The sequence below is a fragment of the Meriones unguiculatus genome, chromosome X, assembly GCF_030254825.1.
Source record: "Meriones unguiculatus strain TT.TT164.6M chromosome X, Bangor_MerUng_6.1, whole genome shotgun sequence".
NCBI classification, from domain to species: domain Eukaryota; kingdom Metazoa; phylum Chordata; class Mammalia; order Rodentia; family Muridae; genus Meriones; species Meriones unguiculatus.
The window spans coordinates 32,508,541-32,525,394 of NC_083369.1; the positions used below are offsets into that span (position 1 = coordinate 32,508,541).

General features: G+C 40.1%; 1 long non-coding RNA gene across 1 annotated transcript in view; it reads right to left on the reverse strand.

Moving 5' to 3' along the window:
- Positions 1-7,189: 7,189 nt before the first annotated feature.
- LOC132650135 (uncharacterized) overlaps positions 7,190-16,854 on the reverse strand; it is a 46,969-nt gene continuing 37,304 nt past the window's right edge. Inside the window, exons 2-3 of the long non-coding RNA XR_009588499.1 lie at positions 11,107-11,172; positions 7,190-7,527 (exon numbers count right to left, since the gene is read on the reverse strand). This is a non-coding gene — a long non-coding RNA (uncharacterized LOC132650135). The remainder of the gene's footprint in view (positions 7,528-11,106; positions 11,173-16,854) is intronic.

The following is a 16,854-nucleotide window of genomic DNA, read 5'->3' on the forward strand; positions in this document are numbered from 1 at the left end:
TTATCTCTTCAACATAGTACTTGAAGTCCTAGCTAGAGCAATGAGGTAACTAAAGGAGATCAAGTGGATACAAATCAGAACGGAAGAAGTCAAAGTGTCACTATTTGCAGATGCTATGATAGTATATATAAGTGACCCCAAAAATTCTACCAGAGAACTCCTTCAGCTGATAAACACCTTCAACAAAGTGGATGGATAAAAAATTAACTCAAAAAAATCAGTATCCCTCCTATATGCCAAAGACAAAGGGCTGGAGAAAGAAATAAGGGAAACATCACCCTTTACAATAGCCACAAATAACACAAAGTACCTTGGTGTGACTCTAACCAAACAAGTGAAAGACCTGTTTGAAAAAAAAAAAAAAAACTTCAAGTCTCTGAAGAAAGAAATTGAAGAAAATATCAGAAGATTGAAAGGTCTTCTATGCTCATGGATCGGTAGGATTAACATAGTGAAAATGGCCATCATGCCAAAAGCAATCTACAGATTCAATGCAATCCCCATCAAAGTACCAACACAATTCTTTCCAGAACTTGAAAGAACAATTCTCAATTTTATATGGAAGAACAATAAACCCAGAATTGCTAAAAAAAAAAAAAAAAAAAAAAAAAAAAATCCTGTACGGTAACAGTTCATCTGGAGGTATTTCCATCCCTGATCTCAAGGTGTACTACACAGCAATAGTAATAAAAACTGCATGGTACTGCCACAGAAACAGTTTGGAGGATCAATGGAATTGAATAGAAGACCCAAAATTAAATCAACACACCTATTGATACTTGTTTTTTTGACAAAGAAGCCAAAACAATACAATGGAAATAAGATAGCATCTTCAACAAATGATGCTGTTCTAACTGGATGTTTACATGTAGAAAAATGCAAATAGATCGATATTTATCACCTTGAAAAAAACTAAAGTCCAAGCGGATCAAAGACCTCAACATAAAAGCAGATACTCTAAATCTGTTAGAAGAAAAAGTGAGGAACAGCCTAGAACTCATTGGCCCAGGAGATAACTTCCTGAACAGAATACCAACAGCACAGCTTCTAAGATCAACAATCAATAAATTGGACCTCATGAAATTGAAAACCTTCTGTAAAGCAAAGGACCCTGTCATCAGAACAAAATGACAGCCTACAGATTGGGAAAAGATCTTAACCAAACCTATATCTGACAAAGGGCTAATATCCAGAATATATAAAGAACTTAAAACATTAAACACCAAGCCAAGTAAATCAATTAAAGATTGGGGTTCAGAGCTAAACAGAATTCTCAATAGAGGAATATTGAATGGCAGAGAAACACTTAAAGAAATTATCAAAGTCCTTAGTCATCAGGGAGATGGTAATCAAAATGACCCTGAGATTTCACCTTATACCCATCAGAAGGGCTAAGATCAAAAACTCAAATGAAAACACATGCTGGAGAGGATGTGGAGAAAGAGGAACCCTCCTCCATTGCTGGTGGGAATGTAAACTTGTACAACCACTCTGGAAATCAATCTGGCACTTTCTCAGACAACTAGGAATAGCGCTTCCTCAAGATCCAGCTATACCACTCCTAGGCATATATGCAAAATATGCTCAAGTACACAACAAGGGCATTTGTTCAACCATGTTTGTAGCAGCTTTATTCGTAATAGCCAGAACCTGGAAACAACCTACATGTCCCTCAGCTGAGGAATGGATACAGAAATTGTGGTACTTTTATACAATGGAATATTACTCAGCAATTAAAAACAAGGAAATCATGAAATTTTCAGGCAAATGGTGGGAACTAGAAAAGGTCATCCTGAGTGAGGTATCCCATAAGCAGAAGGACACACATGGTATATACTCACCCATAAGTGGTTATTAGACATGTAATATAGGATAAATATACTAAAATCTATACTCCTAAAGAAGCTAAACAACAAGGAATATCCTAGGGCAGATGCTCAATCCTCATTCAGAAGGGCAAATGCAATAGACATCGGAAGCAGGAGAAGACAGGGAACTGGACAGGAGCCTACCTCAGACAGCCTCTGCAAAGACTCTACTGATGGAAGTATGGAAGCAGAGGCTGAGACTCATAGCCAAACTTTGGGCAGAGTGCATGGACTTTTATGAAAAGAGGGGGAAATAGAAAGATCTGGAAGGGACAGGAGCTCCAGAGGGAGAGCAACAGAACAACAAAGAAACAAACAAACAAAACAGAGCCCTGGGGGCCTTGCAGAGATTGATAGCCCAACCAAAGACCATGCATGGAGACCTTAAACTTCTGCTCAGATGTAGCCCATAGACTCAGTCTCCAAGTTGGTTCCTTAATAAGGGGAGCAGGGTCTATCTCTTACATGAACACAGTGGCAGGCTCTCTGATCACCTCCCCCTGAGGGGTTGCAGCCTTGCCAGGCCACAGAGGAAGAAAATGTAGCCAGTCCTGATGAGACCAAATAGGCTAGGGTCAGATAGAACAGGAGGAGGACGTCCCTTATCAGCGGAGTAGGAGAGGGACATAGGAGGAGAGGGAGGGAGGGGTTGGGAGGAGAAGAGGGAGATGGCCACAGCCAGGATACAAAGTGAAATAATTGTAATAAATAATTAATGAAAAAATGGGGGCTGCACATAAGAAGGAACTTTCCTGGACTGATCTAAGAAGAATGAGAAACTACCTGCATTACACAGCCAGTATGATTACGCACAGCTCCTAGTTCTACCAGTCTCAAGCCTCACAGAAGCACCAATAATAAATCTCAAATACTAAAACATGTACAGCTCCCTTTCTGTCAATAAAAAACATTTTCTGTGTCTAAAGTGCCCTTCTCCATCCCAAAGCTGCAAGATGGGTCACCACAGTGACTGTAGGTGAGATTCTTTAGAGTTCACTGAGGCTTGTTACTGGATACAGTGAATTCTTCCTAAGCTGATCTACAAGCTAAGTGACCTGTTGTTGGAGAAAGGCCTCCTGAAACAGAAGTGGAGGTTTCACCATGTTTGGGATGCTCTTTGCCTGCAACAGGACTGGAAATAGTCTAAGAAGTGGGGCTAAAGACATAGGTCAATGGAAGAATTCAGTCTTAGTTACTTTTTCTGTTGCTGTGAAAACACCATGACCAAGGCAACTTATGGAAGGAGGAGCTTATTGGGGACCTCACAGTTTCAGAGCATGGGTCCATGATGATCATGGCAATGAAGCATTTCAGCAGCAGCCATAGCTGAAAGACATCCATAATGGTGAATAGGACAGATTCTGGGGTCCTCAGTGGAGACCTTGGAGGTGGGAAGGAGTGAGATAAGAGTTCAGGGCATGGTTGTATATCACAAAAACTCTTTATAATAGAATCCAGTTGTGCTAGGTGTGGTGGCTTTGTAATTGTAGCACCTGGGAGCATCAAGGTCAGTTTGGGCTAGCACAGCAAGTTCAAGGCTTGTATGAGATAAATGTAGGCATTCTGCTAAGAAAAAGAAAGAAAGAAAGAAAGAAAGAATGAAAGAAAGAAAGAAAGAAAGAAAGAAAGAAAGAAAGAAAGAAAGAAATGAAGATGGAATTGGGACCAAAAACCATAAAAGAAGAATCCACCTGTGAATTTAAAACCTTTTTTTTTTTTTTTTTTGGAGGCAGAGTTTCTCTGTGTAGCCTTGGATGTCCTGTACTCATTTTGTAGACTAGGCTGGCCTCAAAACCACAGCAATCCGCCTGCCTCTGCCGTCTTGAGTGCTGGGATTAAGTGAATTTAAACCTTGTTTGTAAAGTCTCTTAATAAAAAGCTCATTCTTGACAGTCACATCACCAAACTGACTTTAAGAGAAACAAAGCTGTTTACAAATAGCTATGGCTGACATGATTGGAAAACAGCTTTTGCCCCTTCTTCATCTCAGGAGTTGTTTTGAAAAAATGAAGTGAATAATTTATAATCAGAAGTTGGCTGTCAAAATAATATTTAAGTATAATTAATTTTGTCATAGTTTTCAGTTCATGATCCTCTAGTTTCGGTGTGAAGTGTGAGTATGGGAGATCTAAAGAAGAAAAACTGGGCAAGAATATTACGATTGGATTCAACCTGTGATTGTATGAGGTTTTTTTTTTTTTTTTTTTACATTAAAAAATTTAGCTTACAAAGTTGTAGATTTCCTTTCCATAGTCCTGGGTGTCCTGGAACTCGCTCTGTAGAATGAGTTGGCTTCGAACTCAGAGATCCATCCTCTGCCTGTCCTTATAGTTTAGTTCACCTTAATAATTTACAGAATCATTACAAAATCATTTCCAGATCCATCAATTTTCATCTAAATTTCATTTTTAAAATACACGAATTATTAAACATTTGAGTAGTAGTTGTATACCTAAACAATACAATGGTATTGCTAATTAAAAAGAAGTTTTATAGGATTGGCTTTTAAAAAATCACTGGATATTTTAGTCAGTAAAAAGTAATATCTCCATCTTTGGTTTTTTAAAATTAATCTAATGTGTGGGTTTTCTTCCTTTTAAAAAATAAATTGAATTTTTTCTTTGATAATTTCATATATATTTATAATGTATTCTAATAACTCTAATCTCCACTTTTTAGTCTCTCTCTCACCCCTGTCCTCCCTTTCCCACATTCATATCTTCTTGTTTTGTTTTGTGACCTACTGAGTGTAAAAAGGATTGGTTGTCCAGTTGGACCAGCACCATTTGTTGGAGATGCTGTCTTTTTTCCATTGTATGGTTTTGGCATCTTTGTCAAAGATCAAGTGTCCATAAGTGTGTGGGTTTATTTCTGGGTCTTCTGTTCGGTTCCATTGATCCACCATTCTGTTTCTATGCCAGTACCATGCAGATTTTATAAATGTTACTCTATAGTACAACTTAAGATCAGGGATGGAGATACCTCCAGAAGAACTTTTATTGTAGAGGATTGTTCTAGCGATTCTGGTTTTTTTTGTTATTCCATATGAAGTTGAGAATTTTTCTTTCAAGGTCTGTAAAGAATTGTGTTGGTAATTTGATGGGAATTGCATTGAATCTGTAGATTGCTTTTGGTAAGATGACCATTTTTACTATGTTAATCCTGCCAAGCTATGAGCAAGGGAGATCTTTCCATCTTCTGATATCTTCTTCTAATTCTTCAGAGACTTGAAATTTTTTTCAGACAAGTCTTTGAGTTGCTTGGTTAGGGTTACTCCAAGGTACTTTATGTCTTTTGTGGCTATTGTGAAGGGTGTTGTTTCCTTAATTTGCCTTGTCCTAAAAGCACTGTGACTGTTGTATCCAAATCTGAGCTTTCTCAAAAATATATATCAGGGGCCTTAACACACCAGAGGTGAAGACCAGCCCCACTTGAAGCCCATTAACAGACTTGCCTTAGATCTTATCACACTTTCTAGCCACTGCAAGAAGTCTGCTCTCTTTTCCTCCCACATTTCATTGTCACCTCAGGCTGTAATCCATCAGGTGACATACTTGCTGTACACAGGTTAGTACAGCCAAGTCATACTTCAGACCTGTAAATGAGAGCCAAATGCCAGTGTGGCTCCAGCCCACATCTGATATCAAGATGCTATCCTAATTAGAAGAAGCTTGCTGTAGAACAGTACATAGTATATATACATACATATGTGTGTGTGTGTGTGTGTGTGTATGTATGTGTATATATATATATATAGTGTGTGTGTTGTAAGTTGTATAAAATATGCTTATATATTTGTAAAAAAATTTATGAAAGAACATGTCAGGAATTAGGTGCTTTTATTAGTTCTGGTGGGATGGTAAGCAGGGAAGAAAGGAGACTTTTTAAAAAAACTAATTATTATCATTTGAAAATTGTTACCGTGAATACATGTCTTTCATAATAAAAAAAATCTTTAAATAAAATTACAGATGGGAAATATGTAGTCATGTGCCATATAATAATGTTTTGATCAACAGAGCACATTTATGATGGTGGTCCTATAAGATTGTGATGAGGATGGAGAAAGTCTTATTGCCAAATGATGATAGATCAGTTGCATACAGTAATAGTACAGTATTCATACGTGTGTGGTGAGGCTGATGTAAATATGTATGCAGTGCTAAATATAGGCAATAGCAAAACTACACAGGTATCTGATTATCTTGGTTTGCTCATATATGAAAAAGTGGCTAATCCATGTGACTGCTGTGATCATTGAATGACATATGTGTTTAAGCCTTCAGAGCAGTGCCTGGCACACAGCGAGTTCGCAGTAAATATTCTGTTTAATAAAAAAACTGTGTGGAAGAGACAGCAGACAGGATGGTTTAATGTGATAATCTCTCTCGCCACCGTGTGGTTGGTGAAGCACAAGTCACGAGCAACACGTCCTCATAAGCAAAGACTCAAGCTTCCTAGAAGTTTGGACCTTAGAGGGTTGGATGAATTGGGACTTGGAAAACTGAGGCTATAAGGAAATAAAAATATATGTAGGTAGCTGGATGAGGGTCACAGTTCTTTACGTCACTGTCATCTTTGATCGAAGATGCTTGTGATCCCTAGCCATGACTGTGCCAAAGAAAAATAGTAACCCATGGTTCTCTCAGTGTAACGGCATCCTTTATTTGTTAGACTTCTTAATTTTACACATACACACACACACACACACGCACACACACACATCTTGCTATTAAAAGAAGTAAAACTGGTGTTTCTGTTTCTCTTTCTCTGTGTGTGTGTGTGTGGGGGGTAGGATGTGCATGTCTGTTGCCCATGGAGATCAGAAGAAGGCATTGGATTCCCCTCTGGAACTTGAATTTTGGACAGTTGTGAGCCACCACGTGGGTCCTGGGAATTGAACCCAGATCCTTTGCAAGAAAAAACACAATCTCTTAACTTTTTAGGCATCTCTCCACTCCCAAGGATTAGTTTTCACAAGCAGATGTTGTGGATGTCCTAGGGGCATAGTTCTGAACTCAGCCACAGCAGTGTCCATGTGGAGAAGAGGAGTGATCACGTGTCTCTCCTGCTTAGCCTCCAAACCAATTTCCTAGGCAGCTGCAGTTTCTTTGAGCTCCCTAATAGGTATTATGTGTACGTGTGCACATGCACGTACGCACTCCAGCACACAGACACACACACTTATCATCTCTGTCATCTGCCTGTCTGCCTTTCTGTCTGTCTACCTTGCTACTTAAGGAAGGAAAACACTCAAACATACAAGAAAAGAATGAAATGTTCAATTTTATTTTTTAAAGGTTCTTATCTCTTGGCCGCGATCTATTCCATCAATGGGTGTGGGGCTTCCGCCAGCCGGTTGTTCTTATTTGTTTCTCTCATGATTCAGTTTCAGTGAAAAGCAGCTGATCAGTCGAGCCTACTAGGTTGTAGCCTTTTAGCCTAGGCCAAACCTGGATTTCCATCAGAGGGATGTGGGAGGCAAGACTCTTAATGAAAGGGTTTCTGAAAATTTACAGAGACTATTCAGAAAAGGTTGGGTATGCAGGGCATGGTGATGTTCTGTCTCTGTGCCGAGAAACAAGTATGTCAGAGGCCCGTCTTCCTTTCCCAGGTCCTGTTCCTCCGGCAGTAGATTCTAGATATGGCTCAGACACACCTGGGAATTAGAGCAATCTAATTTTTGGTCAGATTACATGTGATTTTCTGGGGAGACAAGATATTAATAAATGAGAGAGTATTTTTTTTGACTAGTGTCTTCACTGGAGGATGGTTCATGGTGATTAATTTACCACAATATTGCATGGCAACTAGCTCAGTGCTCTAAAAACAAACAAAACTGGCCACTGCCTTGAACTTGTAACTTTTTATTGACATTTCAGGCCCCTGATATCAAGAGAAGCCTAAGGGATGCCGTTTTGAGGTGCCTTGCTAAATAAAAGAAATCAGAGGCAGCTCCACTCTTATAATCTACAGTTTTCTCTGGGGCTTCTGAATCCCTCTCCATTAGGAGAGGGCTCTCCTCCACATTCATGTCTCCATTCTGATTCTTCTGTGCAGCCAGATGTTTTCTAGGTCCAGTTCTCCACTCAGGGCATATTTCCAGGAGGAAGAGATAAAACATTGCTATTGCTTCATATGAAATCCTATTGGCATTGAACTTCATATCCAGAGGGATGGCTGAGCAGGCAGCCTTGACATTTGAGCAAGTATCGATCTCTAGATCTGTCTATGACTTTTGAATGACCACTAGAGGGAGCTAGTATGCTTCTGCTTTGGTGAAACATGACACTTCCTGTTTGCACCCTGTTTCTGTTCTGGGTTGGGGGAGGGGGCGAATCACTAGGGCTTAGCAATAAGGAAGCCAATCATGCTTGTGCTCCATGTCTCTGTCACCCCAAGTGAGACATAGACATAAAATCTCCTTCAGATATTATATACTGTGACAAATTTGGAAGTTACTCGTCACTTGTAATGTGGCCTGTGATTTCATTACTTTATGGGACTCAAGACAGCCCACATACTCAGTGTGTTTGCTAGAAGGGACTCAGTATATCATTGCACTCACGACTAAGGTTCGCTGTAGCAAAAGTATATCTAATAAGACCAATGGGGGAAAATACTTAGGTCTGGAGAAATCCATGCAAAGGCTTCCTTATGTATTCTCTTCTTAGGAATGAAATGCACACTGCCTAGGTGATATATTTTACCCAAGAAAGCTTACCTAGAGCCCAAGGTTGTTCCTGGGACTGCTTACTAAACAGTCACTGCCTATCACATACCAAATTCAAGGCTCCCAGAAGAAAGCAAGCATTGTAGGCTACATGGTTTGTACAGACGGTTAGGCACATTGGACCACCGTTATTGTTTAGAGGCCATGTAAAGTGCCATATTACTTTTGTATTTCTGCTTTAACAAATTATCCCAAGCGTGTGCTTCTAACGCCAGAATCTGGGCAGCTGAGTCAGAGGACTATGAATCTAAGGGCCACCTGAACTATGATACCCTGTCTTAAGCCAAACAAAATCTATTTAACCAAACTGTTCTCAGTTACCCCAAACCCAGAGACTTCATTGTCTTAGAGTTCATCAAGTCAGAAAGGTAACCTTGGGTTAAAACGCAGGTGTTGGCAGGGCCATGATCCCTTGTGAGATGCTAGGAATCAAGTTCCTGCTTGCTTGTTTGGCAGAATTCAGCATTTTTGGGATTAAAGACCAGAAACCTATTTCCTTGTCAACAAACTGGGGGACATTCCCAGCTTCTAGACGCCACCTTATTCCTTAACTTGTGACTCCATCTCCAAATTCAAAACCAGAACAATGAGCTGAGTGCTTCTGGGGTCGCATCTCTCTCTACTCGCACTGTGAAAGGTACCCCAGCTTTATGAATTCATGGTGGTTAGACTGGGTCCACCCAGGAGAGTCAGGGTAATTTTTCCATCTCAAATCCTGTAACCTTAACAACATCTTCACATTCATTTTGCCATGGGAAGTAAAAGGTTCTGGGGATTGAGACACAAACAGCTTGGAGTGGGGGACCCAAGACAAGTGCTACACATTCCAGGTGTCACCCCAAAAGGGCACCTTTCAAAGGGTAACTTTCTTGAGGCAGTTGTGGTACCTGTTCTGTGTATCCTTGCATATGGAAGGAAAGATGGCGTAGTGAGTGATAAGTGATAGTCAGTGTCAATAACATGTAGCTCCTCTTATGCTTGTTCTATGTTAATGTAATAGATAATTGGACCCAGGGCTCAGCCCACAAAGACATCTTATATATCAGATTCTAGTACAGCTTACACACTCTGATTTTGGGACTGGGCAAGTCTGTCTAGTGTCCTTTCAAAATCCTGTTAGGAGGTAAGGTTAAGAAAATGCTGTATATCATGTTGACTATTTGTATAGGGACGGGTAGAAAATATAGTTCACGTCAAAGTTCTTAGTTATGTACCCTGAGCAAATTCTTTTTGTAATTTTTATCTCTTCTAATATTTCCAAGTATAGTCTTACTGTTCTGTAGATTTAAATGAGAGAATGTATATAAGGCATGTACAAGATACTTCCTTTTGGATCAGAATGGCTAGTGTGCAACATCTGTAAAACCAAGACTAGAATTCTCTATTTCTACATGGAGCTTCATTTCAGAGGAGAAATAAGAGAAGAATCAGAAACCAACTCTAAGGACCTCCCTATTCCTTTCCCCTTCCTGTTTTTGGAGACAGGGTCTTGCAAGGTATCCCAAGCTAACCTCCTGTTTCAGCCTCCCAAGTACTCAGACTATTGGTTGTGCCACTGTCACTGGCTGCCTTGGTGTTTCTTGAATTCTTACCTCTGTATGGAAATTAAGTTCTCTTTCATCTTAGAAAAGTGTGATATTGTGAATTATTAACCTTTGTTTGCCACCTCTACCTCCAGCTTGTCCTTATACTTCTGGCCATGCTGCAGTCACAGAAGGTCTAAGGCTCCTGGGTCATCATATTTCAACAGAAATCAAATTAGTCAGAGATCCCAAGTTTAGAGTCACAAAAGAAAAATTAGAAAATAGAACTGCAAGGGGTTTTTTTTTTCAATTATAGGATTTTAGGTCTTTTGAATTCAAAGAAATAAGGTCCTCTAGAAAAGCATAAAAGTATATGTGGCCTGCAAAAGGGTCTTGCAGCCATCTCAGACAAGACAAGGATCTTATACAGAACAGACAGCTTATAGGGAGACAAGAATACTTATGACATTCAAGGCTAAGGGGCTTCAATCAGCATTTCAGACTCCACTGAAGCATTAAAGAGACTCCTCTCCCCCCTCCATCTCTCCTTCCCTCCCTCCCTCTTCATCCTCTTCTTTTTTTTTTCTCCAGATTGGTTTTTAATTCATTTTCATCATGCACCACAATAGCGTGTCCTGGGGTCCCTAATTTCTGCTTAGTTATCTTTTCGTCTGGGCCTTGGGATTGAGAGAATAAAGGTAATCTGTGGTGTTCAAGAAAAGCTAACATCAGTGATGGTGTAGAAACCGTTGGGAGCCTGAGGCATATGTTGTGTTTTAAAGAGTTTCTCTAGAGTCCTCAGCAAAACAATTTAGGGCCTCTGAGAGAAACAAAACAAAATAAACAAACAAAAACCACACCACTTCCTTGATGGTGACTTTCAAATAAAGATTCTATTGTCCCCATTGCTGGAATAGCCATGAGTTTTCCTTAAGAAAAGCACAATGTCTAGATCAGTAATTAGCAGAATGCCTCAACATACCTGGAGTCAGAAACACTTGTGATAAGGTCAGCTGTCCACTGTTCCTCCATTTTGGTGAAAGAGAGCCTGGTCAATGCATTGAGCAAAGAAACATGTCAAAATTGAATGTTGGGGCACAGAAATCAAGACAGATTAAAATTAATAATAACTCAATGATGCACAATCTCTCCTCCTAGCATGACTGACACTTTGTGACTCCTAACTTAGCAACACTCTGAATTTCAGGGACATATCTCATGACTGCTAGAGACAAAAATAAAAAAATAAAAAAAATAAAAAAGATCTAGGAGCACCATCTATCATGGACTTCATGATACACACCAGGGCAAAATGAGTCCCTCTGAACAACAAGTGAACAACAATGCACTGAATGGTGTCTTGTGAGTACAATTTTTAAGGGAGAGGGAGAGGGAGATGGAGTGTGGTGATTATCAGATTGTTCTGATACATAAAGACATTTTAGCAGGAGGGAAACACAGTCTGTGTTTTATTAGCTGTGTACCCTATGAAAACACATTTGCAATCTCTACATCCTACTTTTCTTGCTTATGGCATAAAAAAACCCCAGAAAACAGCATTATTGTGAAGAATGAATTAAAAAGTGCTTTCTACAGAAACTGATTTTTAAATCGGGCATATTCATGTGTTATTCCTTTCCCTCTTATGAATGAATACCTCTATTAAATAAGGAGTAATTAGGTGAGATTTAGGGTAGTGGGTACTCCCCCTCTCAAGAATGTGGGTACATTATAGTTTCCCTACCACAGTGTGGAGCTTAATTCAAATAATTTGCATAGATAATTTGGTATTGTGTGCTGAAAAATAATGGTGGCAGTGGTGATGATGACAATTCCCTGTGCTTGCGGAGCCAGTAGTCATCTCATTTATCTCATCTGTTGTTGATAAAGCCCTCTTCTCACTCTTGTAAATGAAATGAAACTATTGCTGGGTCTGCAGTGTTTGGTTGCCATGGTTTGAATTCGTTTCATAAGCTGTTGCTTGGCAATCCCACGCGTCAGCTGGCTTTTTTTCCTCAGCACTCTCGCCACATGCTGTCTGAAGTATAATGAGACCAAGCCTGGGCAAGGGAGGACAGCAGTCCCCAAGCACTTTCTGTCTTCCCACACAGGGTTGTTTATTACCTTGATGCCTGATAAACGCACTGATAACGGAGTGGTGAAGTGATTACAAATGTGGGACTTAAGGTTCACATTCTGTTCTGCTCTAATGCTTCCTTTAGCCCTTCACTTAGAACCTCAAGTCACCAGGTCTGGAGTGCTTACAAAACATGGAAGAGAAAACCCCTTTTAAGTACCTGTACACAGTAGGTTTTCAGTAGTTTGACCTGTATTTTGAAAGACAATGAAATGTGGGGTGGAACTTCCTTTGTTCTGTAGTAAAATCACCTGATGTAATTGGGATTTAATTTGTACAGTTGTAACTCATGTCCCACTTTATATAGTACAAGTGGGTCTACTATAAATCCGTAGAACAAAATAGAAATTTAAGGGGCAAAAATGGGATTATTGCAATTAAAAGGTAACAATGGATGATGTAAATGAAAAATATTAATATGCACAGTAGGTGTCCTGTCTCTCTCTCTTTCTCTTGTTCTCTCTTCTTTTCATTTTTTCAAAATAAGGTTCCTCTGGCTTTCCTGGAACTCAGTTTGTAGACCAGGTTGACCTCTAACTCACGTGCCTCTGCTGGGATTAAAGGTACATGCCACCACCATGCCTGGTTCTTTTTTTTTTTTTTTTTTTTTTTTTTTTTTTTTTTTTTTTTGTAGCAGTAGGTGTTCACTCTTAGGAAGAAAATCATGATTCATATTAGTTGCCTATTTTCACTGTGTAAATATTCTTATAGAGCCCAAGTCAAGGTACCAATGAGATTGTTGAATGGAATGTGGAGTTGGAAGTAGTTGCTTATATCAACCTCTTACTTAAGAGCCCTTTGGAACCTACCTCATCACAGAACTAATCCATTTCCTCGAGGCAGCTTTACTGTATTTTTTTTTTTTTTTCTCATTTGTGGATATTTCCAGAAATCTGTTTTTATGGCAGTCTGGGGAAAGCCAGTTCTTAGGAATGCTCTTTTGGCTGTCAAGTGGAAAGAATGTGGCCAAGAAAATCTCTGTTGTGCAACCCCAATGGGTTCCTCTCATGCAGGCTCCTCCTATGCTCTTTCTGTCCAGGGTTTAAAACTCCATGACCTTGAAAGTATTATGCCCAATTCAGGAGACTCCCAAAAGACCACCAGGGAGTCGAGTCCATTGCAAAACACATGAGGATCTTTATTTGTAGCATGAGCTGGACTTTCGCAGACACCAAGGCATTGGTATCCAGCGGAGAGACCTGAGCTCTGAATTTTAGGTGATTTATAAGTCCCAGTCCCTCCCAGTGCTCCCAAAGCAGGGAATTCTAGCCTGGAAAGCTTCTATTGGTTAATACAGAAAAAGGGGATGTTACATGTCATAAACTGTATGCTATGTGAAAGCGTCAGGACCACGAACTGCTCTGGATTTGTTTTCTTTTGCTGGGCAGTGACAGGAAATGTTCAACCTTGGGTTTCAGTCCTGTCCTGTGCTGGGCTTTGGGTGTCAGTCCTTTTCTGGACTGATAGACTGCTGCTAGGACAGAGGGGGCCATTATCTCCAGGAGCAAGGCCAACCAGGCAGGTTTCCTGGCAACAGAACCTCTAATGAGACCCAAGGTCAGCTCTTCCTTGCAGTTGGCTGGATAGGCCTAGAAGCAGCAAGTTCAACTGGCCTGATATGTTTTAAACTTTTTAGCTCAGTACGCCAAAAACCTAGTTCTTAATTCTTTGGTCTCTCAAGAGCTCCAGAGGGGATACAATGGCTTGCAGTCAGTTAGGTGAAAAATCCTATTTAAGACAGAATCTTCTTTCAAAGCCATCTGCTTTACTATTTTTGAAATTATGTGTGTCCGTGTATGTACACTTGAATGCAGGTGCCCAGGGAAGCCAGAAAACAGTATCAGATCCCCTGGAATGGGATCCTATAGATGATTGTGAGCTGCCCAACATGGGTGCTGGGGTGATAATTTGGGTCCTCTGCAAGACAAGTACATGTTCTTAACAGCTGAGTCATCGCTCGAGCCCGCAAGGCTATATTTTAATTTGTTTTTAACAATATTAGTATTTTTATATCAGACAGAGACCAGTTATAAAAATTAAAAAATTTAAAAATTTAAAATCTTAAAACTTTAAAAATTAGGGCTACAGAGGAGTAGTTCAGTGATAGAACACTCTTATTTAGCATACAGCATGCCTAGTAAACATAAAAGCTGGGTTTGATCCCCAGTGCTGCATTAATTCATTAATCAATTAAAGAAGAAAGAAATGAAATGTGTCCCACCCTAATGTTGTTTTTTCTACTGCAACTTTGGTGTAGCTGTCTGATTCTGAAAGCTGGAGCAAACACAAATGCACATGTAAATTCCCATGCATGGTGTGAATAGTTTCAAGTGTCAGGCACTGTAGGAAGGAGAGGCACCTTGACCAGCTCTTAGCAAACATACGACATATGTATTTGACACTTCACTTGATCCGTAATGTGTGTTTCTTCCCTCCTTTCCATCTGACAATGTCTAGTTTAGTGACTTCTACGGAGAGAATGTGCCAAACACAGGGGTTGCCCTACAAAAAATTTGATAAAATGCTATGATGTTTATGTTGAGAAATCAGATCTGAAACAATGTAGTTTTGAGAGAGGACTAAGCTCAATTAACAGAGGTTTTTAAGTTTTCTTCTTTGTTTTGTTGGTGGGAGGCTTGGTGCAAAGTTACTGACTTCAATAACATTAATGGTCCCAGTTCTTAACAGTGTTCAGTAGTGGGTAGAGCATACAAGTAGACAGGAAGAAGGGAAAGAGGTTGAAAGGTCCCAGCAAGAGCAAGTAGAGTGATTCTGAGGAACTGGATAAGCTACCTGATGGCAGGGTGGAAGCCAGGGAAGGTAGAAGGCTGTTTGAGAAATGGTGTGGAGAGTGAAGAAGAGGGTGATGTGGTCACTGGAGATGGGAAAGGAATGTTTGAGAGAAGAAATAATGTTTGAGGACTTTTCAGGTAAATTCTGCTTGAGCAGTTCCCTTAGGAAGTCTTCATGCAGCTCTCTAATGTCCATATAATGTGTGGGAATGGGTTATCTATGATAAATGACTTTGAACAAGATCAAGATTTAGATATGGAGAAAATCAGAGATTTCAGGTCAGAAGAAGAGATACTCTTCTGAAAATGAAAAGAGCTTTGTTACATGAAAAGATCTAGCATTCAGCCAGGTACATGCCTTTAATCCCTGCACTGGGGAGGCAGAGGCAGCAGGATGTCTGTGTTTGAGGCCAGCCTGGTCTACAGAGTTCCAGTATAGCCAGAACCATACAGAGAAACCCAGTCTGGAAAAAAAAAACAAAAACAAAAACAAACAAACAAATAGAAAGAAAGGAGGAAGGAAGGAAGGAAGGAAGGAAGGAAGGAAGGAAGGAAGGAAGGAAGGAAAGAAGGAAGGAAGGTAGAGCTAGCATTCATTATTACCAGTTAAGTAAGGATGGTGTGTATTTAGTAAGCCTGGCTAGAGGAGCATAGGCTAGAGAGGCGTCTGGAGGACCCAGATGGAATTTCCTCTGATAAAAGTCTCAAGTCTCCTAGAACACACCCCTATACTGATCACCAAGAAATACAACTAGACTTATGCCTCCTAGTGATGTTGTTCAGAAAGTCAGATTCCTGCTGGGGTGTGGGTAGTCTTGCCAGGTCCAGAAGAATAGCTTAGAAGCAAGAATAAATGTAAGCTTTGCCTAAACAAAACCAAAAGCCAGAGTCAATTCTTTTTTTAGTACCAATTGTTACTCTGTTTGCTCTGCTGTAACAAATTGCCACAGTCTGGGTGGTTTAAACAACAAACATCTCATTTATCATGTTCTCAGAAGCTAGGGAGTCTCAGATCAAAGTTCCAGCAAATCTTGTGTGGTGATGACTCACTTTCTAGTTTATAAATGGCTTAAGGAAAAAACAAACCTGTGTTCTTTTTGTTTTTGTTCATTTGTTTTTTGAGACAGGATTTTTTCGTGTAGCCTTGGCTGTCCTGGACTCACTTTGTAGACCAGGCTAGCCCCGAACTCACAGAGATCCACCTGTCTCTGCCTCCCCAAGTGCTGGGATTACAGGTGTGCAGCACTGAGTCCAGCTCAAATCTTCATTCTTTTTCTCCCAGGACAGATGGGAAAAAGATTCTTTTGGAACTGTTTTCATAGGGACGATGTGATGGTTAGTCTTGGTTGCCTGTTTGTCTGAATCAAATAAGAGGCAGATCTTCGGGTACACTTACAAGCAATTTTCTTGAGTAGGTTAATAGAAGTGGAAAGACCCCTCTAAATGTGAGAGGCACATTCTAGTGGCAGCCCAGAGAGGAGGATGTTGAAGGGAAAGCTTTTTTTTTTTTTTTTTTTTTGCTTTGTGTCTTTGTTTTGTGTCTTGCTGGCAAGTTCAACTACCTTATCAGTGAGTTTGTGTACCTTTGTGGCTGCCACTGCTATTGTTGCTGCCAGTGCTATCCTTTGATGACATCAAAATTCACAATATATAAACACTCAAAGCCTTCAGCACTAGATTTGGAATTTGGAGACACCTCACCTCATGGAGTGGGCAGCTACCCTTCTTACTTTCTGCAGTGTGAGAACTATGATTACCACACTCACAGGACTGCCCGGGCCATATGGCACAAGACAGTCTA